This window comes from Oryctolagus cuniculus, chromosome 16 (assembly GCF_051225735.1).
Source record: "Oryctolagus cuniculus isolate XC-2025 breed Fujian yellow rabbit chromosome 16, ASM5122573v1, whole genome shotgun sequence".
Lineage (NCBI taxonomy): Eukaryota > Metazoa > Chordata > Mammalia > Lagomorpha > Leporidae > Oryctolagus > Oryctolagus cuniculus.
This window is the reverse complement of record NC_142882.1, coordinates 2713854-2738138: the sequence shown is the minus strand read 5'-3', so window position 1 is coordinate 2738138 and position 24285 is coordinate 2713854. Positions and strand designations below refer to the sequence as shown.

General features: G+C 58.5%; 1 long non-coding RNA gene and 1 pseudogene across 5 annotated transcripts in view; one reads left to right on the top strand and one right to left on the bottom strand.

Annotated features, from left to right (window-relative positions):
• Positions 1–24285, top strand: part of LOC103344977 (protein ENL) — a 67317-nt gene that overhangs the window by 12652 nt on the left and 30380 nt on the right. For all 4 annotated transcript variants that reach the window (XR_007917999.3, XR_007918000.3, XR_007917997.3 and 1 more), the window contains one exon: positions 10260–10342. This is a non-coding gene — a long non-coding RNA (protein ENL). The remainder of the gene's footprint in view (positions 1–10259; positions 10343–24285) is intronic.
• LOC127490156 (synaptophysin-like protein 1 pseudogene) lies at positions 3354–5580 on the bottom strand (annotated as a pseudogene). The gene is made up of 3 exons (XR_016222800.1): positions 5455–5580; positions 4948–5116; positions 3354–4551 (listed from the first exon to the last, which is right to left on the bottom strand). The product of XR_016222800.1 is annotated as a synaptophysin-like protein 1 pseudogene (transcript).

The following is a 24285-nucleotide window of genomic DNA, read 5'->3' as shown; positions in this document are numbered from 1 at the left end:
CTGGGTGTTGGTTCCTGTCGTTCCCCTGAGTAGCGCCATCTGCTCTTGTCTGCGCCAGTCTTCTCCATCAGGCCTGCGTCCCCTTGAGCCATCTCCTTAGCCGCCCCCCTGGGCCTTTGCTTTACTCTTCTCCTGGAGGGCTTTATTTCTTCCTCTTTTCCTTGGTTTATTTTCTCCTTTTAGTAGAGTGATTTCTCAGTTAATATCCCAGGAGATTAATTACTTAAGACCTCCCCTAAGGAACGTTGGTAAGCTCATTGACTCCTAGCATGCTTGGAAATGCCATTATTGTCTTCTCACGGGCGCAGTTGGACTGGGTGCAGCACTCTGGGTTTGAGCATCACTGTCGAGAGCTTTGAGGGTGTCGCTTCATTATCTTCTGAAAACTAGGAGACTGCTGGGTCCCACCCTTCTGCAGGTGGCCTGTCTTCTCTAGAGCACTTAGGTTATTCGTTATTTTTGTTTTTATTTTATTTTATTCTTTTGACAGGCAGAGTTAGAGAGAGAGAGACAAAGAGAAAGGTCTTCCTTCCATTGGTTCACCCCCCAAATGGCCACTACAGCTAGTGCTGCACTGATCTGAAGCCAGGAGCCAGGTGCTTCCTCCTGGTCTCCCATGCGGGTGCAGGGCCCAAGGACCTGGCCCATCCTCCACTGCCCTCCCGGGCCACAGCAGAGAGCTGGCCTGGAAGAGGAGCAACCGGGACAGAATCCAGGGTGCTGGTGCCGCAGCCAGAGGATTAGCCTAGTGAGCCGTGGTGCTGGCCTATTTTTTTATTTTTAAAGGTTTATTTATTTATTTGAAAGGCATACTTAGAGAAGCACAGGCAAAGAGAGAGCGGTCTTCCAGCTGCTGGTTCACTCCCCAGATGGCCGCAATGGCCAGAGCTGTGCTGATCCAAAGCCAGGAGCCAGGAGCCTCTTCTGGGTCTCCCACGCAGGTGCAGGGGCCCAAGGCCTTGGGCCATCTTCTACTGCTTTCTCAGGCCATAGTAGAGAGTTGAATTGGAAGTGGAGCAGCTGGGACTGGAACTGGCATGCGGATGGGATGCCCCGCCCTCTATTGAATTTTAAAATCGCACATCCAGTCAGCCCTGATGTCTGTGGGTTCTGCATCTGTGGATTCAGCCAACTGCAGATTGAAACAAAGTTTTTTAATTGCATCTGTACACAACACAAACCTTTTTCTGACAACACAACCGAGAGGATGTGAAGTGTGGGAGAACGCCTGCGATTCTGTGCGAACACCGCACCCTCTTCAGGGACTTGAGCCTCCCTGGAGACTGGTGTCGGGGCCCCGCCCTGAGTTTGTGATTCCTGAAAGTGCTCTCAGCTCTGGTCTCCCTGTGAAAGCGTCCAAGTCGGACCTTCTTGGACCTGATGACATGGACTCTTGTTTCCTTCTTTTTTTCTTTCTTTTTAAAATGTTTATTTATTTATTTGAAAGGCAGAGTTAAAGAGAGGCAAAGGCAAAGAGAGAGAGAGAGAGAGAGAGAGAGAGAGAGAGAGAGAGATCTTTCACTCCCCAAATGGTTGCAAAGGCTGGAGCTGGGCTGATCTGAAGCCAGGAGCCAGGAGCCTCTTCCAGGTCTCCCACGCAGGTGCAGGGGCCCAAGGACTTGGACCACCCTCTACTGCTTTCCCAGGCCACAGCAGAGCTGGATCAGAAGTGGAGCAGCTGGGACTCGAACTGGTGTCCATATGGGATGCCGGCACTGCAGTTAGCAACTTTGCCTGCTCTGCCACTGCGCCGGCCTCCTTTTTGTTTATTTTATTTTATTTATTTTTTTAATCGGAATCACATTTATTTTCACAATATCAATGCTAAACTCAAGACAGCAACTTCATCAACTCTAAATGTTAAATGTTTCAAAAGTAAAAGGTGATCTTAATTTGTGTGACCCTCTGAAAAGGGTCTGCAAACAAAACAAAACCAGTGGCCTGTTCTCTGCTCACAAGGAGACGAGGTCTCGACCTGCGCTCACACAGCGAGAGCAGCACAGGAGAGCAGACACGCCTCACCAGGAGCAGTGCCCCCCCCCCCCCACACACACACGAAGGCCTCTAGGTGAACCGTGCTCTTTCTGCTGATGCGTGAGGGCGCTTCAGAGACGTTCATGGGAAACACTCTCTCTGAATTCCTGCTAAACCACTGGAGTCGTGGAAGCTTATACCGCATGTAAGAGAATCACTAAGTAAACTAGACATCTGTTAGAAATCCCCAAGTCCCTGCTCCCAGCACAGTTTTAGTTCACATATTAAGTGCAGCAGGTCATCTAGAGATAGAGCATATACCCAGTTTTCGCCATTACATTTTTATAGCATGAACAGTGCTCAGATAGAAATTTTGAACTTGGCCCGCGCCGCGGCTCACTAGGCTAATCCTCCGCCTAGCGGCGCCGGCACACCGGGTTCTAGTCCCGGTCGGGGCTCCGGATTCTGTCCCGGTTGCCCCTCTTCCAGGCCAGCTCTCTGCTGTGGCCAGGGAGTGCAGTGGAGGATGGCCCAAGTGCTTGGGCCCTGCACCCCATGGGAGACCAGGAGAAGCACCTGGCTCCTGCCATCTGATCAGCGTGGTGCGCCAGCTGCGGTGGCCATTGGAGGGTGAACCAAGGGCAAAGGAAGACCTTTCTCTCTGTCTCTCTCTCTCACTGTCCACTCTGCCTGTCAAAAAAAAAAAAAAAAGAAAGAAAAAAGAAACTTTGAGCTCAGTATGTTTTTTCAAAATACAACTTATGTATTCTAGGTTTCCTTAAAGACAGGTCTCGGGCCCATGATCTGTACACACTCACAGTGGTCTGTGTCCCACATAACTTCATTCCTATTAAGATAATACAATTTTATGAATGAACATACACGTTAAGGCTTAAGGTGTAAACACTTTAGAAAGCAAACAACTTACTGCTCATTTAAAAAAGTGTATCATCTCATAATAGGCCCCTGAAGTTTAAAATTTACATGGGAGAATACATTGACATCTTACAATTCTTTTTTTTTTTTTTTAATTTTATTTATTTGAAAGTCAGAGTTACACAGAGAGAGGAGAGGCGGAGAGGGAGAGGGAGAGGGAGGGAGGTCTTCCATCTGTTGGTTCACTCCCCAGATGTCCGCAACGACCGGAGCTGCACCGATCCACAGCCAGGAGCCAGGAGCTTTTTCTGGGTCTCCCACGCAGGTGCAGGGGCCCAAGGACTTGGCCATCTTCTACTGCTTTCCCAGGCCATAGCAGAGAGCTGGATCTGAAGAGAAGCAGCCAGGACTCAAACTGGCACCCATACGGGATGCTGGTGCTTCAGGCCAGGGCTTTAACCCACTGCACCACAGGGCTGGCCCCTACATCTTTTCTTTTCTTTTCTTCTTTTTTTTTTTTTTTTTTTTTTTTTTTGACAGAGTTAGACAGTGAGAGAAAGAGAGAAAGGTCTTCCTTCCGTTGGCTCACCCCCCAAATGGCCACCATGGCTGGCGCTGCACTGATCCAAAGCCTGGAGCCAGGAGCCTGGTCTCCCATGCGTGTGTAGGGCCCAAGGACCTGGGCCATCCTCCACTGCCTTCCCGGGCCACAGCAGAGATCTGGACTGGAAGAGGGGCAACCGGAACAGAATCCGGCGCCCTGACTGGGACTAGAACCCGGGGTTCCGACGCCGTAGGTAGAGGATTAGCCAAGTGAGCCGCGGCGCTGGCCTACATCTTACATTTCTAAGAAAGGCACAGGCTTTATGTAAAAAAGCAGCAAAATTTAAAACCCCAATGTACTGAAAAAGCCATTACTTTTATTAGAGACCAGTAATGCTTCTCAAGAAGTCAGCAACAAGTCATGGCGAGACACATTTCCCACAGTGCTTTTCTCCCTTTAATTATATTCCAGCAGGAGGTGGGGCACCTCCTTGGCCGTGGGCAGTGGGAGTACTTGATGGACTGAGCAAACTGGTCTCCTTGTGTGCAAACCACGCATTTCCTCCCCAAAGTATCCTGTTCAGACAGCCAAAGGTCACAGATCCGTTTAGGGATCCCGTACCAGTCACAGAACCAAAGTAATGCTGCACGTCCTGCTGTTTGCAAGGCACAAATTCCTGGACAGTGTGGGGCCCAGTGGGTATTTTAATGTCCGTAAGAGCTTAGCCCAGGCTGAAGTGCCCACCAACCATGAAAGGTGGCAACAAGAGTGATGACAGAGCCGTGAGAAGCTTGGGACTGTCTCGATAGATTCATGTAACTGACTTAGAGCAGAAGGGCAGCCGTGCAGTCCAGGAACACAAAGACTGCACACGTAACAGAACCGGGCTGAGGAGAGTAGTCTCCCCTGAGAACCTGGTGTCCCAGCTCACGCCACGCACGTTACACCTGGAGGTGCCTGAAATGATGCCTGGGTCACCCCACGTGGGTAACTAAGAGCAGCTGTGATAGGTTTATTCTCAGGAACTTGAAGAGGACAGTCCACCAGAACCTCTGTTCTGCCCTCGAAACCTCCGCAGGTGGCAAAGTGGAGATGGGGGCAGCCCCCTCGAGCGGCTCCTTGGGTGGGCTGCGCTTGACCTGGAAGGAGGGCGTCCCCTGAGGATAGCAGGGAGAAGGTCAGGATGGCGGGGCGGGGGAGGAGGGGACAGACGAGACCCCAGCAGCCGGCTCTGCTTATTGTTTTAAGACTTACTTTTTGAAAGGCAGAGAGAGCATCCATCCACAGATTCACTCCCCAAGTGGTCACAGTGACCAGCGCTGGGCCAGGCTGAAGCAAGGGGATAGGGGCTCCATGCAGGTCTCCCATAGGGGTGCAGAGACCCCACTGGGGCCATCTGCTGCTGCTTGCCCAGCCGCGTTGACAGGGAGCTGGCTCAGAAACGGGGCTGCTGGGACTCGGAACCTGTGCACCCACGGCATCCCCTGGGATGCGAGTGAGAGCTCAGCCTGCTACCCCAGTGTGGACCCCATTCCTGTGGCATTTCTCTGTACCTAAGTCTCATCTGTAAGGTGGGAATAGTCGAGTCTGCCCTATGAAGTTCTAAGAGTGGACGCGTGTGTGTAGAGCGTCATGAGCAGTGCTTGGAACGCAGGAGCTGCCTGACAAGCGGGAGCTGCTCTCCGCCTTCGCCCAATCACTGCCTCATTCTCGACGTCGCACCTTTAAAAAAAAAAAAAAAAGTTTATTTGAAAGGCAGAGTTACAAAGAGGCAGAGAGAGGTCTTCCATCCGCTGGTTCACTCTAGATGGCCGCAATGGCCGGAGCTGCGCTTTTCCGAAGCCAGGAGCTCCCTCCGAGCCTCCCACACAGGTGCAGGGGCCCAAGCACTTGGCCATCTTCACTGCTCTCCCAGGCAGCTTTACCCAGCACGCCCCAGCCCCCGCCCCTGCCCCGCTTCCCTCTTTCTTTCCCGTTCTCTTGCTGTCTCCAAGTTGCTTCCTTGAGCCCTTCCTTCCTTAGGGACTGTGTTTAGGGCAGGGCAGGATAGCTCCTGTTACCTGTAGGCTCAGGGTGCCTAGCAAGGGGGGGAGGACCCTCAGGGCTGCTGCTCCCAGAACAGTCTTTCCGTTTCTCCTTGTTATTTATTGTTGGTAGGCGGGGTAACAAAGTGAGATGGGGGGGAGGGGTTGATTGATTGATGCATGGAGATTGCATCTGCTGGTTCACTTCCCAGCTGACCTCGGTCAGCTGATATTCCCTCACTGCTGCCTCCCCGGGTGCCTTAGCAGGAAGCCGGGATCTGAAGCAGAGCTGGGACTCGAACCAAGCAGATGTTGGATGTGGGCATCCCAAGTGGTGGCCTAACTGTTAGGCCGAACACCTGCCCTGGCTGCATTTTTAAGTCACAGCTTCACTGAGAGAAAATGCGTACACCAAACCAGTCAGCCCTTTAACGTGCGAGGTTCTGCAGCCCTCACCACTGATCCTGTCGGCACGAGCAGTTCCAGCACCTCCCTGTCGCCCCAGAGAGAAGCCCCGGCCCACCATTAGCTTCCCTCCTGCCCCTGCCCTCGCTCTGCCCTGCCCCCCTCGTCCTGCTCTGGGCCCGGCTCATCCTCGGCCGGTTCTGCCTGCCGGAAGCTCCCTCTCTCTCTCTGCTCTGACCCCGGTGGGCATCAGCCTGGAAGGGGCACTCTCTCTGGAGCACACAGTCCGTCCCTCTTGGCCACCTCGGGAGAAGGCCAGCTGTGTGGGAGCCCCACGGGGAGACAGAGAAGCACAGCACAGGGTCCCTTTGCTGCGGGGTGGTCTGGTGGGGATGGTGAGATGTGACATCACCCTCAGCTTTGGAGAGAGGTGACCTGGAAGGCCAGCACTGAGGGCTGGGCGGGTGGGAGGAAATGGGCATGGAGTAGGATCTGTGGATGATATTCCAGGCCTCTGTCCTTACCTGTGCTCTCCTGGGGGGGGGGGGGGTGCAGGGAGAACAGGCCCCGCTTCCTCTGTGTGCCACCTCTTTCCTGCTTAGGTGCAGGGCAGGTTTCCGGCTTTCTGGTGCCTGCCAGGTGTGCAGCCTCTGCTGGAGAGCCCACTGCAGAGTGCCCCCTCCGTGGGGTTGAGCTGCTGTCATGCGGCAGGAGGGACCCCCCCCCCCCGGCCAGACAGGACCGAGGGTCTGACCTGTGCCAGCCGGCAGAGACATGGCCAGGGCCCACTCAGCAGGGAAGCATTCCGCCCTGGAGTGCGGCAGGGCCTGTGGCTCGGAGGTGGGGGGCAGAGGTAGACAGAGTGACCTGTCCTGCAGTAGAGCGGTGCAGGGGGTGAAGGTGGGGCTCAGAGCTGTGGGCCTGGAGGAAGGCTCGCTGCGTCTGGATCGTGCGGCTCGAGGCTGGAGGTGACAAGGCGTCTTGTGGGCCGTGCAGAGGGCCGCAGTTGACCCTGAGGTCCGTGGGCAGGCCCTGGGGCACAGCTAGATGCAGATAAGTGTTCTGGCTGCCCGGGAGACTGGCGGGGTCTGGGCATGGCAGCCAGAGCAGCTGGAGGTGGACTTCATGGCACTTGGCAACAGGGACCTCAGTTCCTCGGGGCAGCTGGGGCCTGAGCTGTGGGGGAGGTGCAGCTATAGGAGGGGTGAGGGGAGCGACTTTGGGGGGGGCACATCCAAGGTCCCCCTCCGTGTCCCGGGAAGAGGCTGTGGACAGATGTGGGCTGGGCAGCTCTCCCTGCAGGAGGGCTGCCCCTGCTCCCCTTTGCCTGAGGGCGGCGTCTCCCCGAGGAGTAAGCCACAGGGCAGGGTTCCTCGTGACCTGTTGTCCCAGCCCCTGGCACTGGCCGAGACCAGGGGCGGTACAGCGAATGAAGGAGTGGGTGCAGTCACTGCTTGGGTTCACCTGCAGCCCCTAATGGTGCCAAGTGTCCAGCAGGGGCAGCCGGGGACACTGGTGGCCTCCAGGGAGGCTGCACCGCAGTGGGGCCCGGGCCTGATTCAGGAGCATCACTCCCTCATCAGCGAGCCGGTCCTGCACCAGGCCCCTTCTCCCAGACCCTTGTGGCAGGCAGGGGGCTGAGCTGGGCTTTGAGGGAGGAGGGGGCCAAGGTGGGCTGGGAGAGAGGGGAGCGGGTAGGTGGAGGGAGCCTTGTGGATGGTGCCCTTGGCCCAGGCCAGCGCACACCCTGTGTGTCCGCACAGCTCCACTCTTGGTTTTGGCCCTGGAGGGCACTGGGCACTGCAGACCCCCTTGCTTGCCAAGTGGGTTTGGGTCGTTAGACGACCTGTACCAAGTTTTCAGCCTTTGCTTTTGTTTGTTTCAAGATTTATTTATTTGGAAGACGGAGTAAAGGAGAGAGGGAGAGACTGCCCGTCTGCTGGTTCACTCACCAGATGGCCACAGTGGCTGGGGCTGGAGCTCCAGCCGGTCTCCCGCATGGTGCAGGGGCTGCAGGATTCGGGCCTTCCCCCACCGCCTTCCCGGGTGCATTAGCAGGGAGCAGGGTCGGAAGTGGAGCAGCCGGGACTCAGCCGGTGCCCACGTGGGACCCCAGCATCGCAGGCGGCAGCTTAACGCACTGCACCACAGTGCTGGCTTCTGTTTTTTGTTTTTAAGAAAATCTTAGGGTTTTAATTTAAAAGTCGTGTTTCAGTAACTTTTCCAGCAATCTCTGGCCCACCTAAGAATGACCTGCTAGTGCGGATGCCTGGTGAAGCTCTGTCGGTTGGCGTTATGTTAGGTGAAGTAAGCCAGCCCCACACAGACGGTGCCTGGCCTCCCCGACACGTGGAGTGGAAATAGACTCCAGGACAGAATAGGACAGGACTGCCGGAAGGGGGAAGCAGAGGCGATGGCCAGAGGCGGGGCTCCAGCTGCAGGAGATCCCGAGTTTGGGAGACCTGTGTGGCCTGCTGCTGCTGCTGTACCATGTACTAAAATTGCTGATTGGGTAGGTGCTGTGTCAGACGCTCCTGGGGAAGACCAGCAAGGGAGGGCTGGAGGGGACCTGTGGGCGCTACTGAGTGGTCTGTGGTCCTGATGTAATGCTTTCGTGGGTGTGTGCGTCTCCCCTTGCCACTGGGACACAGGCACGGAACAGGGGCTCTTCATGTGCCAGTAGGGCCACTCAAGTGGTTAAGGAGCCGCAGGCAGCAGGCAGAGGTCGTGGCCTCTGCAGAGTGGGGCTTGGAGGCGGGCTTGCTTCTCCCTGGTCGGAGGGTTTCCCCTGATGGAGGTGGGACAGTGGTCCCTGGACGGCGGGACTGCGGGGGCCGACTTCCCGTGCTGATGCTGCGGTTCATTTCAGGCTTGTTTAGGGTTTTTTGTTGTTTTTAATCCCTGTGGTTCATGAGATGCTCTTCTTGGATGCTAAAGGAGAGCCCAGGGGGCTGGTGTCGTGGCACAGCGGGTGAAGCCGCTACCTCCAGTGCCAGCATCCCCGGGGGCTGGTTTGAGTCCCAGCTGCTCCACTTCCAGTCCAGCTCCCTACTAATGACCTGGGAAAACAGTGGAGGATGGCCCAAGTCCTTGGGCCCCTGCATCCACGTGGGAGACCTGGATGGAGCTCCTGGCTTCAGCCTGGCCCAGCCCCCGCCTTTTTGGCCATTTGGGGAGCGACCCAGTGGATGGAAGTTCTCCATCTCTCTCTCTCTCTCTCTCTCTCTCTCTCTCTCTCTCTCTCTCTCTCTAATGCTTTCAAATAAATAAATAAATCGGCCGGCACGCGGCTCATTAGGCTAATCCTCTGCCTGTTGCACCGGCATCCCAGGTTCTAGTCCTGGTTGGGGTGCCGGATTCTGTCCCGGCTGCTCCTCTTCCAGGCCAGCTCTCTGCTGTGGCCAGGGAGTGCAGTGGAGGATGGCCCAGGTCCTTGGGCCCTGCACCCCATGGGAGACCAGGAGAAGCACCTGGTTCCTGGCTTCGGATCGGTGCAGCGCGCCGGCCATAGCGGCCATTTGGGGGGTGAACCAACGGAAAAAGGAAGACCTTTCTCTCTCCCTTTCTCTCTCCCTCTCTCTCTCTCTTTCACTGTCTAACTCTGCCTGTCAAATAAAAATAAAAATTAAAAAATAAATAAGGGCCAGCGCTGCAGCTCAATAGGCTAATCCTCCGCCTTGCGGCACCGGCACATGGGGTTCTAGTCCCGGTCGGGGCGCCGGATTCTGTCCCGGTTGCCCCTCTTCCAGGCCAGCTCTCTGCTGTAGCCAGGGAGTGCAGTGGAGGATGGCCCAAGTGCTTGGGCCCTGCACCCCGTGGGAGACCAGGAGAAGCACCTGGCTCCTGGCTTTGGATCAGTGGGATGCGCCGGCCGCAGCATGCTGGTGGCAGCGGCCATTGGAGGGTGAACCAACGGCAAAGGAAGACCTTTCTCTCTGTCTCTCTCTCACTGTCCACTCTGCCTGTAAAAAAAATTTTTTTAAATAAAAATAAATAAATAAGTAAATTTTTTTTTAACAAAAATGAGAGCCCAGGAGGAGAGGCCCCGTGGAGACCATTCTCCATCGCCCGGCCTGTGTACTCCCTGCCCAGAGTGAGGGAGCGAGCCATGCCAGGATGGTGCCTGGAGGCTGCCCTCTGCCTGGAGCCTGGGCCCCTGTGCTCACGCCTCCCCCACGCCCTGGTGCCTGCTGCTCAGGAGGTGGAGGTTGTGTGGCTTCATGGCACGCTGCAGGGCAAGTGCCCTCTCGTGCTCTGCTGCGAGCCCCCACGGCGGCATCTCCCTGCTCCGGCCCTGCCCCTGCTGCTCCCGGGACCCTGTTTCCCTGGTGGCTTGGCCTCGGGAAGTGCTGCTCTGCTGGTCTGGGAGACGGCAGAGGCCGCAGAGGGGCCGTGCGGGCGCTGAAGCTGACGATGCATTTCCCTTTCCTTCCCAGTGTGCAAGGAGCCCCCGTACAAGGTGGAGGAGTCGGGGTACGCTGGCTTCATCATGCCCATCGAGGTGCACTTCAGAAACAAGGTAGGCGCCTGCAGCGTCAGCGGCCACCACACGGCGCTGGGGGGGAGAGCTGCCCGGGGTGCGGGGGTTGGGGGTGATTCCCGGGGAAACAGGTGGGCCCGTGGCAGCCGGTGGGAGTGCATGGGTGCAGCTCCCCTGGGGAAGCAACTGGCCACATCCTGCCCAGGTCAGCGGCCCGCAGAATGTGTCACAGCAGTGCCCACTGTGGGGCAGGCTGAGCTGGTCCCCGTGGCCCGCTGCTGCTTCTGCGTGGGAGGAGCTCTGAGTGGGGCTGAGGGGGAGGCAGGTGTGCACGAGAGGCGTCCGGGGAGAGCGGTCACGTGGGGGGCTTCAGCCGGTCTCGGGGGAGCAGAATCAGGATAGGTGCGTTTCGGTGCAGAGCTTTTCACCTGCACGTGTCGTTTCTCCGTGCACATTTTGAAAACTCCCTGTGTGCGGGGACTCCAGAAATTTTCACGCCAGTGTGAACCTGGCTTTCACACCAGTGTGAACCTGGCTTTCACACCAATGTGAACCTGGCTTTTAATCGCATTTCCACGAACTCTCTAAAGTGCCCTCACATGCGTCAATGTTAATCAACTGATATTAGTTATTGTGTATTATATTAATTATATAGTAACGAGGGTACTCTGGGTGAGGTTACAGTCAGGGGTTGTGACCATCCATCTCCAGCATCTAAGCTTTTTTGAATTCCCCTACTAATTGAAACGGGAAAATCGCCTGCCTCTTCGCGCTCTCACGGGCGCCACCATGGGGCCGGTGGTGGCATTTCCCGGCTCAGGCTGGCATGGCTGCAAGTGCGCGGCCTTCAGGAAGGAGGTCTTGCTGGGCGGCCTGCGGGTGCGCCCTGCTCCTTGTAGCGGTTCCGGGTCTGTGCCCTGGCCCGCCAGAGATGCGTGGCAGGTGCGCCCGCGTTCTGCACTCTGCGGCCGGCACTCGGGCTGCCTCCCGGGAACCAGTGCGTTTCAACCCGTGTGACTCAGCTAGCTCTCAAGGGAAAGGCCTCCCCGCGTGGGCTGAGTGGGGTTCACCAAAACCGGGCTCCTCCTGAGGGGTGTGTGGGATGGGGTCCCCCCGTGCACGGGGTGACCAGTCGCCATTCAGAGCAGGTGCCTGACTCGGATGTGCGGGGCGAGGCCCGGGGCAGGCGTGCCTCTCAGCAACCTGCAGTGAGTGTGGAAGGGAGGCCAGCAGGTGCGCATCTCAGGGGCCGCGTGAGTCCAGCTGTGGAACCTGCTCGGCGGCCCTGGGCGGGGGTGTTGGGTGGGCGGGGGTGGGCGCTTCAGGCTCACTCTGGGCGGGCTGTGAGACTCGGGAGCAGGTCAGGCTCCAGGGCCGCCGAGGCTTGCGTGTCTGGCCCCTGACACACACACCTTCCCCTCCCTGCACACACAGGCACCGGCGTCTGCTGCTCTGCCCGCTGCCCCCCAGCGCCCGCCCAGGGGCAGGGCCACTTACGCACGCGCGCTGGTGTCTGAGCCGTTCTGCCTGTAGAATCCTTGCTGGCCGGAGAAGATTTCTTTTTCTTTTGATATCTGTTCATTTTATTAGAAAGGCAGAGTTACAGAGAGGCAGATCCTTTTGCTGGTTCACTCCCCAAGTGGCCACACAGCAAAGCAGGAGCCAGAAACTCCATCCGGGTCTCCTACGTGGGTGGCAGGGACCCAGCCACTGGGGCCCGCACCTGCCGCCTCCCAGGTGCATTAGAGAGCTGGATCAGAGGTGGAGAGCTGAGACCAGAACCAGGGTCCATATGGGATGGCAGCACTGCGAGTGGTCGCTTTACCCACGATGCCACAGCACCGGCCCTGAAAGGATGTCTCGAGGGTCGAGGGGGCGTTTGGCCCGGTGTTTCGCTTTTCGGTGTCCCACACTGGAGTAAACTGCGCTTGACTTCAGCTCTGGCTGCTGCGCCAGACCAGCTCCCCTCTCGGTCCAGCTTCCTGCCGCTGTGCACCTGTGCAGCAGCAGCTGCTTCAAGTCTCGGTCCCTGCTACTCACGCGCAAGAAGACCTGTGGACTTCCAGGCTCCTGGCTTTGGCCTTCGATGACCCTGGCTGTTGCAGGCATTGGGAGTGAGCCAGTGGATGGAAGATGTCTCTCTGTCTCCATCTCTGTGTCTCTCTTCCTTTTCAAATAAAAAATTTGAAAAATAAAAGAGGGAGAAAAAAGGCCAGGTTCCCTGGGGTTTGTTTATTATCAGAGCAGTTCCTGCAGGGGCCACACATCTGGGACTGGCTTCTGCCGTGGGTCTGCTCTCGGAACGGCCGCGTTGTCTCTCGTGGGTCTGCTCTCGGAGTGGCCGCGTCGCCTCTCGTGGGTCTGCTCTCGGAGTGGCCGCGTCGCCTCTCGTGGCTCTGCTCTCGGAATGGCCGCGTCTCCTCTCGTGGGTCTGCTCTCGGAGTGGCCGCGTTGTCTCTCGTGGGTCTGCTCTCAGAGTGGCCGCATCGCCTCTCGTGGGTCTGCTGTCGGCATGGCCGCGTCGCCTCTCGTGGGTCTGCTCTCGGAGTGGCCGCGTCATCTCTCGTGGGTCTGCTCTCGGAGTGGCCGCGTCGTCTCTCGTGGGTCTGCTCTCGGAGTGGCCGCGTCGTCTCTCGTGGCTCTGCTCTCGGCATGGCCGCGTCGTCTCTCGTGGCTCTGCTCTCGGAGTGGCCGCGTCGCCTCTCGTGGGTCTGCTCTCGGAATGGCCGCGTCTCCTCTCGTGGGTCTGCTCTCGGAGTGGCCGCGTTGTCTCTCGTGGGTCTGCTCTCAGAGTGGCCGCGTCGCCTCTCGTGGGTCTGCTGTCGGCATGGCCGCGTCGCCTCTCGTGGGTCTGCTCTCGGAGTGGCCGCGTCATCTCTCGTGGGTCTGCTCTCGGAGTGGCCGCGTCGTCTCTCGTGGGTCTGCTCTCGGAGTGGCCGCGTCGCCTCTCGTGGCTCTGCTCTCAGAGTGGCCGCGTCGTCTCTCGTGGGTCTGCTCTCGGAGTGGCCGCGTCGCCTCTCGTGGCTCTGCTCTCGGAGTGGCCGCGTCGTCTCTCGTGGGTCTGCTCTCGGAGTGGCCGCGTCGTCTCTCGTGGCTCTGCCCTCAGAGTGGCCGCGTCACCTCTCGTGGGTCTGCCCTCGGAGTGGCCATGTCATCTCTCGTGGGTCTGCTCTCGGAATGGCCGCGTTGTCTCTCGTGGGTCTGCTCTCGGCATGGCCGCGTCACCTCTCGTGGGTCTGCTCACGGAGTGGCCGCGTCGCCTCTCGTGGGTCTGCTCTCGGAGTGGCCGCGTCTCCTCTCGTGGGTCTGCTCTCGGAGTGGCCGCGTCGTCTCTCGTGGGTCTGCTCTCGGCGTGGCCGCGTCGTCTCTCATGGCTCTGCTCTCGGAGTGGCCGCGTCGTCTCTCGTGGGTCTGCTCTCGGAGTGGCCGCGTCGTCTCTCGCGGCTCTGCCCTCAGAGTGGCCGCGTCACCTCTCGTGGGTCTGCCCTCGGAGTGGCCATGTCATCTCTCATGGGTCTGCTCTCGGAATGGCCGCGTTGTCTCTCGTGGGTCTGCTCTCGGCATGGCCGCGTCACCTCTCGTGGGTCTGCTCACGGAGTGGCCGCGTCGCCTCTCGTGGGTCTGCTCTCGGAGTGGCCGCGTCTCCTCTCGTGGGTCTGCTCTCGGAGTGGCCGCGTCGTCTCTCGTGGGTCTGCTCTCGGCGTGGCCGCGTCGTCTCTCGTGGCTCTGCTCTCGGAGTGGCCGCGTCGTCTCTCGTGGGTGTGCTCTCGGAGTGGCCGCGTCACCTCTCGTGGGTGTGCTCTCGGAGTGGCCGCGTCGCCTCTCGTGGGTCTGCTCTCGGAGTGGCCGCGTCTCCTCTCGTGGGTCTGCTCTCGGAGTGGCCGCGTCGCCTCTTGTGGGTCTGCTCTCGGCGTGGCCGCGTTGCCTCTCGTTGGTCTGCTCTCGGAGTGGCCGCGTCGCCTATCGTGGGTCTGCTCTCGGAGTGGCCGCGTCGTCTCTCGTGGGTCTGCTCTCGGAGTGGCCGCGTCGCCTCTCCCCGCGCAGAGGCTCTGCACGCAGCTCACTGGGCGCTGTTGTCCATGCTGCTCGTTTGGCCCACGGAGCTCTAGGGAAGCAGCGAGCTGAGCCCCGCACACAGCCTGGAGGAAGGCAGTCACCCCGCTCTGGGTGCCCGGTCACCCGGGTTCGCGCAGTTGGTGGCGCCGTTTGTGGTTTCTGCTCACATCAGTGATTTCCTGGATGGTGCTTAGCCAGTGTTGTTGGAGAGCGAGTTGGCTGCTTCAGAAGCTCTGTAAGGACCGGGCGGTCCTGGGACGGTGAGCGCCAGGAAACGCACGCACTTCCTTGGGGCTGGAGTTCTGAGAAACAGGCTCGCCGCGAGCCGGCTGTCTGGCGACTGTCTGCCCTTTCTCGACCTCGGCTGGGAACGTGCGCGCTGGGCGGCTCTCGTGCCTGCCGTTCTGTGCGTGTCTGGGAATGACTCAGGCCTGGAGCCGAGAAGGCTGAGGGGGGCGGACAGTGAGGGTCAGCTGGACACGGTTCGTCTGCTGTTTGGGGCCGGGCCCACTGGCCTGCTGCTGTCCGTCGTGTGGCTGGGAACAGTGTGTAGATGCACTGCTCTTGGGGGTTTGCACCTGCGGTGGGATCGCCGGCTCGCGTGGTGGTTTTCTGTTTCACTTTCCGCGTGGCTGCCCAGCTGTTCGGGTGTGGTGCCCACTTTCCACAGCCCCCCGGGTGCACGTGGGCCCACGTTTCTGCATGTCCTCCGCTGGGCTGCTCCTCTGGTTTTCGGGGTCACAGCCATCGCCATCCTGCTGGGGGGTGCAGCGTCCCTGGAGGTTTTATTTGCGTTTGTTCAGGACCCAGGGCGTTCAGCACCTTTTCCCGAGCTTGGTGCTGTCCCTCTTTAGAGAACTTTCTAGATAGTCCCTTGCCTGTGTCGGGAGCCGGCGTTGGTCTTCTCACTGTTGTGCTGTAGGAGTTCTTTTCATATTCTGGATATGAAACTGACAGTTGCGAGATTTGCACGAGTCCTTCTGTTACAAAGCTTGTTTTCCCTCCATAGCTGTCTTTTTAAAAATATGTATTTATTGGTGTTGGCGCTGTGGCATAGCGGGTAAAGCCACTGCCTGCAGTGCTGGCATCCTATATGGGCACCAGCTCGAGTCCCGGCTGCTCCACTTCCGATCCAGCTCTCTGCTGTGGCCTGGGAAAGCAGTAGAGGATGGCCCAAGTCCTTGGGCCCCTGCACCCACGTGGGAGACAGGAAGAAGCTCCTGGCTTCAGATCGGTGCAGCTCTGGCCGTTGTGGCCGTCTGGGGAGTCTCTGCTTCTCCTCTTTCTGTGTAACTCTGACTTTCAAACAAACAAATAACTCTTTAAGAACATTTATTTATTTTTTTATTATTTGAAGGATACAGTGATAGACATTCCAGAGATTCCATCTATCTGCCGGTTCCCTCCCCAAATGCCTGCAGCAGCCAGAGCTGGACCAGGCTGAGCCAGGAGCTCCGTCCAGGTCTCCCGTGTGGGTGCAGGGACCTCAGCACTTAGGCCGTCACTGCTGCCTCCTGGCACAGTAGGGAGCTGACTCAGAGGCAAAGTAGCCGGGACTCAAACCAGGCACTGGGATGAGGGGTGCAGGCATCCAAGTGGCTGTCTGACCTCTGCGCCGCCACTCCGGCCCCTCCTGTTCTTGCTTCTGTGCCCTGTGCTTCCAGTACCTCGTGGGGCAGCACTAGTGGAAATGGCTTCCTGGTGTCGCTCCTGACCCTGGGGCAAGTTTTCAGCTTTTCACCGCCGAGTGCGGTGTCAGCTGTGAGGTTTCAGACGTGCCCTTTATCCGGTTAAGGAAGGCTCCTTTTAGAAGGAAGCACTCTGATTGTCTCTGACACCACAGCTCTGCAGTTTTGTGCAGACAGTACGTGTGAACATGAAAACTAGATGCTCCTGTCACGTTGGATCGCAAGAGCCTTGAGAGGCTCCTGTGTGAGGAACCCAGGCTGACAGCCAATCTTCAACCAGAGTGCCGCTGCCACTCAGAAGTCACAGGTGGTTTTGTTTGTTTGTTTTTAAGATTTATTTATTTGAAAGGCAGAGTTACAGAGAAGGAGAGACAGAGTGCGGGATCTTCCATCTTCTGGTTCACTCCCCAGGTGGCTGCAGTGGCCGGAGCTGGCCCAGTCAGAAGCTGGGAGCTTGTTCTGCGTCTCCCACATGGGTGCAGGGGCCCAAGCGCTTGGGCGATATTGCACTGCTTTCCCAGGTGCATTAGCAGGGAGCTGGATCGGAAGTGGAGCAGCCGGGACTTGAACTGGCACCCGTGTGGGATGCCGGCGCTGCACATGGCAGCCTTACCCACTGCGCCACAGTGCCAGCTCCATCACAGAGGTCTTCCAAGCTCTGTGCCAGGACCGGGGGAGTGACCAGACATAATTTCTTATTATATCACATCATCTAATCCTCGTTTACAAATTTCTTTTTATCACAAACAGGTGTTGATTCTTGTCAGATGCTTTTCTGACTGTTGAGAACGCCGTGTGGGTTTTTCTTCCTCTTCTTCCCGTGCTGTGTTGATTGGACCACCCTTGTGTTCCTGGGGTGAATCCCCCTTGGCTGTGGGGCAGGATCTTCCAGTACTGTTGGTTTGCTCATGTTTTGATGAGGATCTTTCTGTCCGTATCTACGCCCCAAATGCCTGCAACAGCCAGGGCCAGGCCAGGACAAATTTGGGAGCTGGGAACTCCAGCCAGGTCTCCCTGGGTAGCAGGGACCCAAGTACCTGGGCCACCATCTGTTGTCACCCAGGTGCAGTAACAGAAAGCTGGACTGGAAGTAGAGGTGGGACTTGAACAAGACCCTCTGATATGGGATGCCAGCATCCCAAGCAGGTGTCCTGTCCCACGGCACCACAGCCATCCCCTGTGGAAGGTTTTCTTTCTTTCTTAAAGATTTATTTATTTATTTGAAAGGCAGAGTCACAGAGAGGCAGAGGCAGAGAGAGAGAGAGGTCTTTTGTCTGCTGGTTCACACCTCAACTGGCCACAACGGCTGGAGCTGTGCCGATCTGAAGCCAGGAGCTTCTTCTGGGTCTCCCACGCAGGTGCAGGGGCCCAAGGACTTGGGCCATCTTCTACTGCTTTCCCAGGCCACAGCAGAGAGCTGGATTGGAAGTGGAGCAGCCGGGACTCCAGCTGGCACCCATATAGGATGCCAGCATTGTTTTACCCGCTATACCACATTGCTGGTCCCTTTTTTTTTTTTTTTTAAACAAAAAAGACTTATTTATTTGAGAGGTAGAGATCTTCCTTCCGCTGGTTCACTCCCTAAATGGCCCCAACAGCTGGAGCTGGGCCAGACCGAAGCCAGGAACCAGATGCTTCTTGCAGGTCTCCCACGCAAGTGCAGGGCCCAGAGCACCTGGGCCATCTTTCACTGCTTTCCCAGGCCTTCAGCAGGGAGCTGGGTCGAAACTGGAGCAGCGGACACTCAAACCCGTGCCGCAGGTGGATCCGTAACCTACTACGCCACAGCGCTGGCCCCAAGAGGTTTTCTTTTTTTCTCTTTTTAAAAATGTCTGATTTATCCATTTGAAGAGGAGAACAACAGAGACAGGAGAGAGAGAGAGAGAGAGAGAGAGAGAGAGAGAGAGAGAGAGAGAGAGAGATAGAGAGCACTGACCTATTCCCCAAATGGCCACAATAGCCGGGTCTGGGCCAGGCCAAAGCCAGGAGCAGGAACCGCATTCTGGTCTCTCATGTGAGTGGCGGGCCCCGAGCTCGTGGGCCGCCTTCTGCTGCCTTCCCAGCCACATCAGCAGGGTGCTGGGTCAGAAGCAGAGCGGCCAGGATTCGAACTGGCGCTCTGCCACAGGATGCGGCGTCGGAAGCTTACCCCGCTGCTCCGCCGTGCCGGCCCTCCCGGGAAGTTTGATTGCTGACACAGTCACTCGCTGGCTGTGGGCTGTGAAGGACGGACGCTCCCGGAGCCTGATCTGGCAGTTTGTTGCTAGGAGCGCGTCCGTTCCTTTTGCATTGTCTGGCTTGTGGGCACGTCCTTGGCGGTAGAGTTCTCTTGTAATTATTCCGGCTTTGGGAAGGTCGGCAGTTCCCACCTTCGTTTGATTTCGCCCCTCGTTTGCAGCCTGCCAGAGGTTTGTTGTCCCCATCTTGTGGCCCCCATTGTTGTCGTTTTGGCCAGGGGAGCCCCCTCCGTCCGGCCCCGTCCATTTTGTCCCTGTGGGAGTCCTGTGCTCCCCGTGTTCTCGCACTGCAGGCTCCCCTGCTCCCAGGAGCGCTCATGGGGACTGGGCGCTGCTGTGTTTAGGTCCTGGTAAAACAGCTCGGAAGCGCACGTGTTGCCGTTGTGTGAACGTCACAGAGGACTCGCCCGCTGCACACTCAGGCTGTGTGGGGCCTGTGTTCCTGCGCCTGTGCTGAATGCCCGGCCCTGACACAGTGGTGCTTCTCTGTACAAACCTGGGGACAGCAGAACACTGCAGGAAAGGCCACACCCGGCACAGTGTGTGTGACACAGGGACACAGAGCAACACTGCAGGAAAGGCCACACCCGGCACAGTGTGTGTGACACAGGGACACAGAGCAACACTGAAGGAAAGGCCACACCCGGCACAGTGTGTGTGACACAGGCACACACAGAGCCACAGTGAAAGGCCACACCCGGCACAGTGTGTGTGACACAGGGACACACAGAGCACAGTGAAAGGCCACACCCGGCTCAGTGTGTGTGACACAGGGCACACACAGAGCACAGTGAAAGGCCACACCCGGCTCAGTGTGTGTGACACAGGGGACACACAGAGCCACAGTGAAAGGCCACACCCGGCACAGTGTGTGTGACACAGGGGACACACAGAGCACAGTGAAAGGCCACACCCGGCACAGTGTGTGTGACACAGGGGACACACAGAGCCACAGTGAAAGGCCACACCCGGCACAGTGTGTGTGACACAGGGGACAGGCAGAGCACAGTGAAAGGCCACACCCGGCACAGTGTGTGTGACACAGGGACACACAGAGCACAGTGAAAGGCCACACCCGGCACAGTGTGTGTGACACAGGGGACAGGCAGAGCACAGTGAAAGGCCACACCCGGCACAGTGTGTGTGACACAGGGACACACAGAGCACAGTGAAAGGCCACACCCGGCACAGTGTGTGTGACACAGGGGACACAGAGCCACAGTGAAAGGCCACACCCGGCACAGTGTGTGTGACACAGGGACACACAGAGCCACAGTGAAAGGCCACACCCGGCACAGTGTGTGTGACACAGGGGACAGGCAGAGCACAGTGAAAGGCCACACCCGGCACAGTGTGTGTGACACAGGGGACACACAGAGCACAGTGAAAGGCCACACCCGGCTCAGTGTGTGTGACACAGGGGACACACAGAGCCACAGTGAAAGGCCACACCCGGCACAGTGTGTGTGACACAGGGGACAGGCAGAGCACAGTGAAAGGCCACACCCGGCACAGTGTGTGTGACACAGGGACACACAGAGCACAGTGAAAGGCCACACCCGGCACAGTGTGTGTGACACAGGGGACACAGAGCCACAGTGAAAGGCCACACCCGGCACAGTGTGTGTGACACAGGGACACACAGAGCCACAGTGAAAGGCCACACCCGGCACAGTGTGTGTGACACAGGGGACACAGAGCCACAGTGAAAGGCCACACCCGGCACAGTGTGTGTGACACAGGGGACACACAGAGCACAGTGAAAGGCCACACCCGGCTCAGTGTGTGTGACACAGGGGACACACAGAGCCACAGTGAAAGGCCACACCCGGCACAGTGTGTGTGACACAGGGGACAGGCAGAGCACAGTGAAAGGCCACACCCGGCACAGTGTGTGTGACACAGGGACACGCAGAGCACAGTGAAAGGCCACACCCGGCACAGTGTGTGTGACACAGGGACACACAGAGCACAGTGAAAGGCCACACCCGGCACAGTGTGTGTGACACAGGGACACACAGAGCACAGTGAAAGGCCACACCCGGCACAGTGTGTGTGACACAGGGACACGCAGAGCACAGTGAAAGGCCACACCCGGCACAGTGTGTGTGACACAGGGGACAGGCAGAGCACAGTGAAAGGCCACACCCGGCTCAGTGTGTGTGACACAGGGGACAGGCAGAGCACAGTGAAAGGCCACACCCGGCACAGTGTGTGTGACACAGGGACACGCAGAGCACAGTGAAAGGCCACACCCGGCACAGTGTGTGTGACACAGGGGACAGGCAGAGCACAGTGAAAGGCCACACCCGGCACAGTGTGTGTGACACAGGGGACAGGCAGAGCACAGTGAAAGGCCACACCCAGCACAGTGTGTGTGACACAGGGACACGCAGAGCACAGTGAAAGGCCACACCCGGCACAGTGTGTGTGACACAGGGGACACGCAGAGCCACAGTGAATGGCCACACCCGGCACAGTGTGTGTGACACAGGGACACACAGAGCACAGTGAAAGGCCACACCCGGCACAGTGTGTGTGACACAGGGACACACAGAGCCACAGTGAATGGCCACACCCGGCACAGTGTGTGTGACACAGGGGACACACAGGGCACAGTGAAAGGCCACACCCGGCACAGTGTGTGTGACACAGGGGACACACAGGGCACAGTGAAAGGCCACACCCGGCACAGTGTGTGTGACACAGGGGACAGGCAGAGCACAGTGAAAGGCCACACCTGGCACAGTGTGTGTGACACAGGGGACAGGCAGAGCACAGTGAAAGGCCACACCCGGCACAGTGTGTGTGACACAGGGGACACACAGGGCACAGTGAAAGGCCACACCCGGCACAGTGTGTGTGACACAGGGGACAGGCAGAGCACAGTGAAAGGCCACACCCGGCACAGTGTGTCTGACACAGGGACACAGAGCACAGTGAAAGGCCACACCCGGCACAGTGTGTGACACAGGGGACACACAGGGCACAGTGAAAGGCCACACCCGGCACAGTGTGTGTGACACAGGGGACACACAGGGCACAGTGAAAGGCCACACCCGGCACAGTGTGTGTGACACAGGGACACACAGAGCACAGTGAAAGGCCACACTGCACATCTGCGTGGAGCTCTCGGCGTGCAAGGGCTGGGCTGAAGCTGGGGACTCGATGTGGGTCTCCCAAGTGGGTGCAGGACCCGGTTCCTTGCGTCACTGCCGCCTCCAGGTGCACATTCGCGGGAAGCTGGGAAGCCGGAGTGGGAGCTCGAGCCCGGGTACTCTGAGGTGAGGTGTGGCCTCATAACTGCTGGGCCAAATGCCTGCCCCTAGATTTTTTTTCTTAAACTTCTTTATTCTAAGCTGACACGTCGTCACACGCTGACCTAGTTCTGCACACGGTGGTCGGGATCTCGGCCTCCCACCCCCACGTCTTTGGGGGCAGCCGCACGCGTGGTGCTGTCGTCTGTGGAGACGATGCCCCCTTCTGGACGCCCCGGAGGCCCCGCCCCAGGCCCTTCCTCAGGAGTTGTGCTGGTTGGCCCGGGGCACGTCTTTGCCGTCGGGGGTTGTTTGTCGGCAGATCACGGGCAGCCTGGCGCGTGCTGGCGTCTGTGTCCCTGTACTTTGGGGGAGCCGGGTGAAGCCTGCAGGGGTCTCCCTGACCCCTTCCCTCTGTCTCTCTTGAGACTCCCCGTCCCTCTGCTCTCTGCAGCGTGTGCTCGCTGGGCCACGGGGGCGCTCAGCGCCGTGACGGCTCTACGGGACCACATCACTGACCCAGACGCTGGGCCACGTAGGGGATCCCCACAAGAACAGTGAGTCTTGACAAAGAGGGTTTCCCCCAAATATGTTGATCGCACTTGCTCGCACCCTTGGGTGCAGACCCCTGCGTCCCGAGGACCGACTGCGTTCCCTTGTCTGTCTAGCTCCGGTGTGCCTGGCAGCACGCCTGTGAGAATGGATTTCCCACCTGCATTGCAGGGCGGGGGCGGGCCTGCGCTGCTCTGGGGTCCAGCCTCGTGCTGTCCTGTTAGAGTAGGGTCTGGCTTGGTTGTGGGTGACAGCTGTCCCCCACGCCTCTGTCAGTGTGGCTGCACGGCGTGTTTGTAGTAACAGAGCTGCCGTCTTTCATGGGTCCCCTCCCTCTCCCAGGTGGTTATCATAGTGTGTGTGTGTGTGTCCCCTCCCTCTCCCAGGTGGTTATCATTGTGTGTGTGTGTGTGTCTGTCTGTGTCTGTCCCGCCTCCCTCTCCCAGGTGGTTATCATTGTGTGTGTGTCTGTCCCGTCCCCCCTCCCTCTCCCAGGTGGTTATCATTATCTGTGTGTGTATGTGTCTGTCCCCCCTCCCTCACCAATCTGGTTATCATTATGTGTGTGTGTCTGTCTGTTCCCCCTCCGTCTCCCAGGTGGTTATCATTATCTGTGTGTGTGTGTGTGTGTGTGTGCGTGCGCGCGTCTGTCCCCCCTCCCTCTCCCAGGTGGTTATCATCATTTCTGTGTGTGTGTGTTGTTTTGTCCTGGGGGACACACCCTGGGTTGACATCCTGCAGTCAGGAGCAGTTGTGTCTCCCGTGTGCTGTCCCTTTGAAGGCAGCCCCTCCACTCCTCCACTGTTTCCCACCCCTGTGGCTTTTGCCTTGTCCAGATTGCCGTATAAATCGACAGGCAATGTGGAAGCCTTTATGTCAGTTTCTGTGACTAGTGAACCCCCCCCCCCCATTCACACGTGCCGCTGCGTGGATGCGCTGTGTGTTTCTGGGTGTGGCCCGTGGTGTGCAGAGTCCTGAGGCCTCGCTGTAGCTGTTCCAGTCGCTGCTGAAGGACATTTGGGCGGCTTCCAGCTCTGGGTGAAAACAAGTCAAGTGGCTGTAAACACAGGCACATAGGTTTTGGTGAGAGCATTGGGGCTGCAGGATCTCGCCGTGTCCATGGGTTTCGGTGAGAGCGTTGGGGCTGCGGGATCTCGCCGTGTCCGTGGGTTTCGGTGAGAGCGTTGGGGCTGCGGGATCTCGCCGTGTCCGTGGGTTTTGGTGAGAGCGTAGGGGCTGCGGGATCTCGCCGTGTCCGTGGGTTTTGGTGAGAGCGTAGGGGCTGCGGGATCTCGCCGTGTCCGTGGGTTTTGGTGAGAGCGTTGGGGCTGCAGGATCTCGCCGTGTCCGTGGGTTTTGGTGAGAGCGTTGGGGCTGTGGGATCTCGCCGTGTCCGTGGGTTTTGGTGAGAGCGTTGGGGCTGCGGGATCTCGCCGTGTCCGTGGGTTTTGGTGAGAGCGTTGGGGCTGCGGGATCTCGCCGTGTCCGTGGGTTTTGGTGAGAGCGCTGGGGCTGCGGGATCTCGCCGTGTCCGTGGGTTTTGGTGAGAGCGTAGGGGCTGCGGGATCTCGCCGTGTCCGTGGGTTTTGGTGAGAGCGTTGGGGCTGCGGGATCTCGCCGTGTCCGTGGGTTTTGGTGAGAGCGTTGGGGCTGCGGGATCTCGCCGTGTCCGTGGGTTTTGGTGAGAGCGTAGGGGCTGCGGGATCTCGCCGTGTCCGTGGGTTTTGGTGAGAGTGTTGGGGCTGCGGGATCTCGCCGTGTCCGTGGGTTTTGGTGAGAGCGCTGGGGCTGCGGGATCTCGCCGTGTCCGTGGGTTTAGCTGCGGCACTTTCTACGGAGGCTGGGCTCCATAGCCCCCCGCAGCCAGAGCTCCTGTTGTCCCCATCAGCGCCAGCTCTCACTCCAGTCACATGGCTTCCTTCCTTTCTTTCCCCTCTTGGCTTTCTAAGGGGTGTGTAGCGGTATCTCTTTCTCTTTTTTAAGGAAAGATTTTATTTATTTGTTTATTTGAAAGGCAGAAACAGATGGGAGAGTGCTCCCGTCTGCTGGTTCACTCCTCAAATGCCTGCAACAGCCAGGGCTGGGCCAGGCCCAAGCCAGGAGCCAGGAGCTCGACCGGGTCTCCCACGCAGAGGGCAGGGACCCAAGCACTCGCGCCCGCACCACGGCCTCCCAGGTGCGCATTCGCAGGA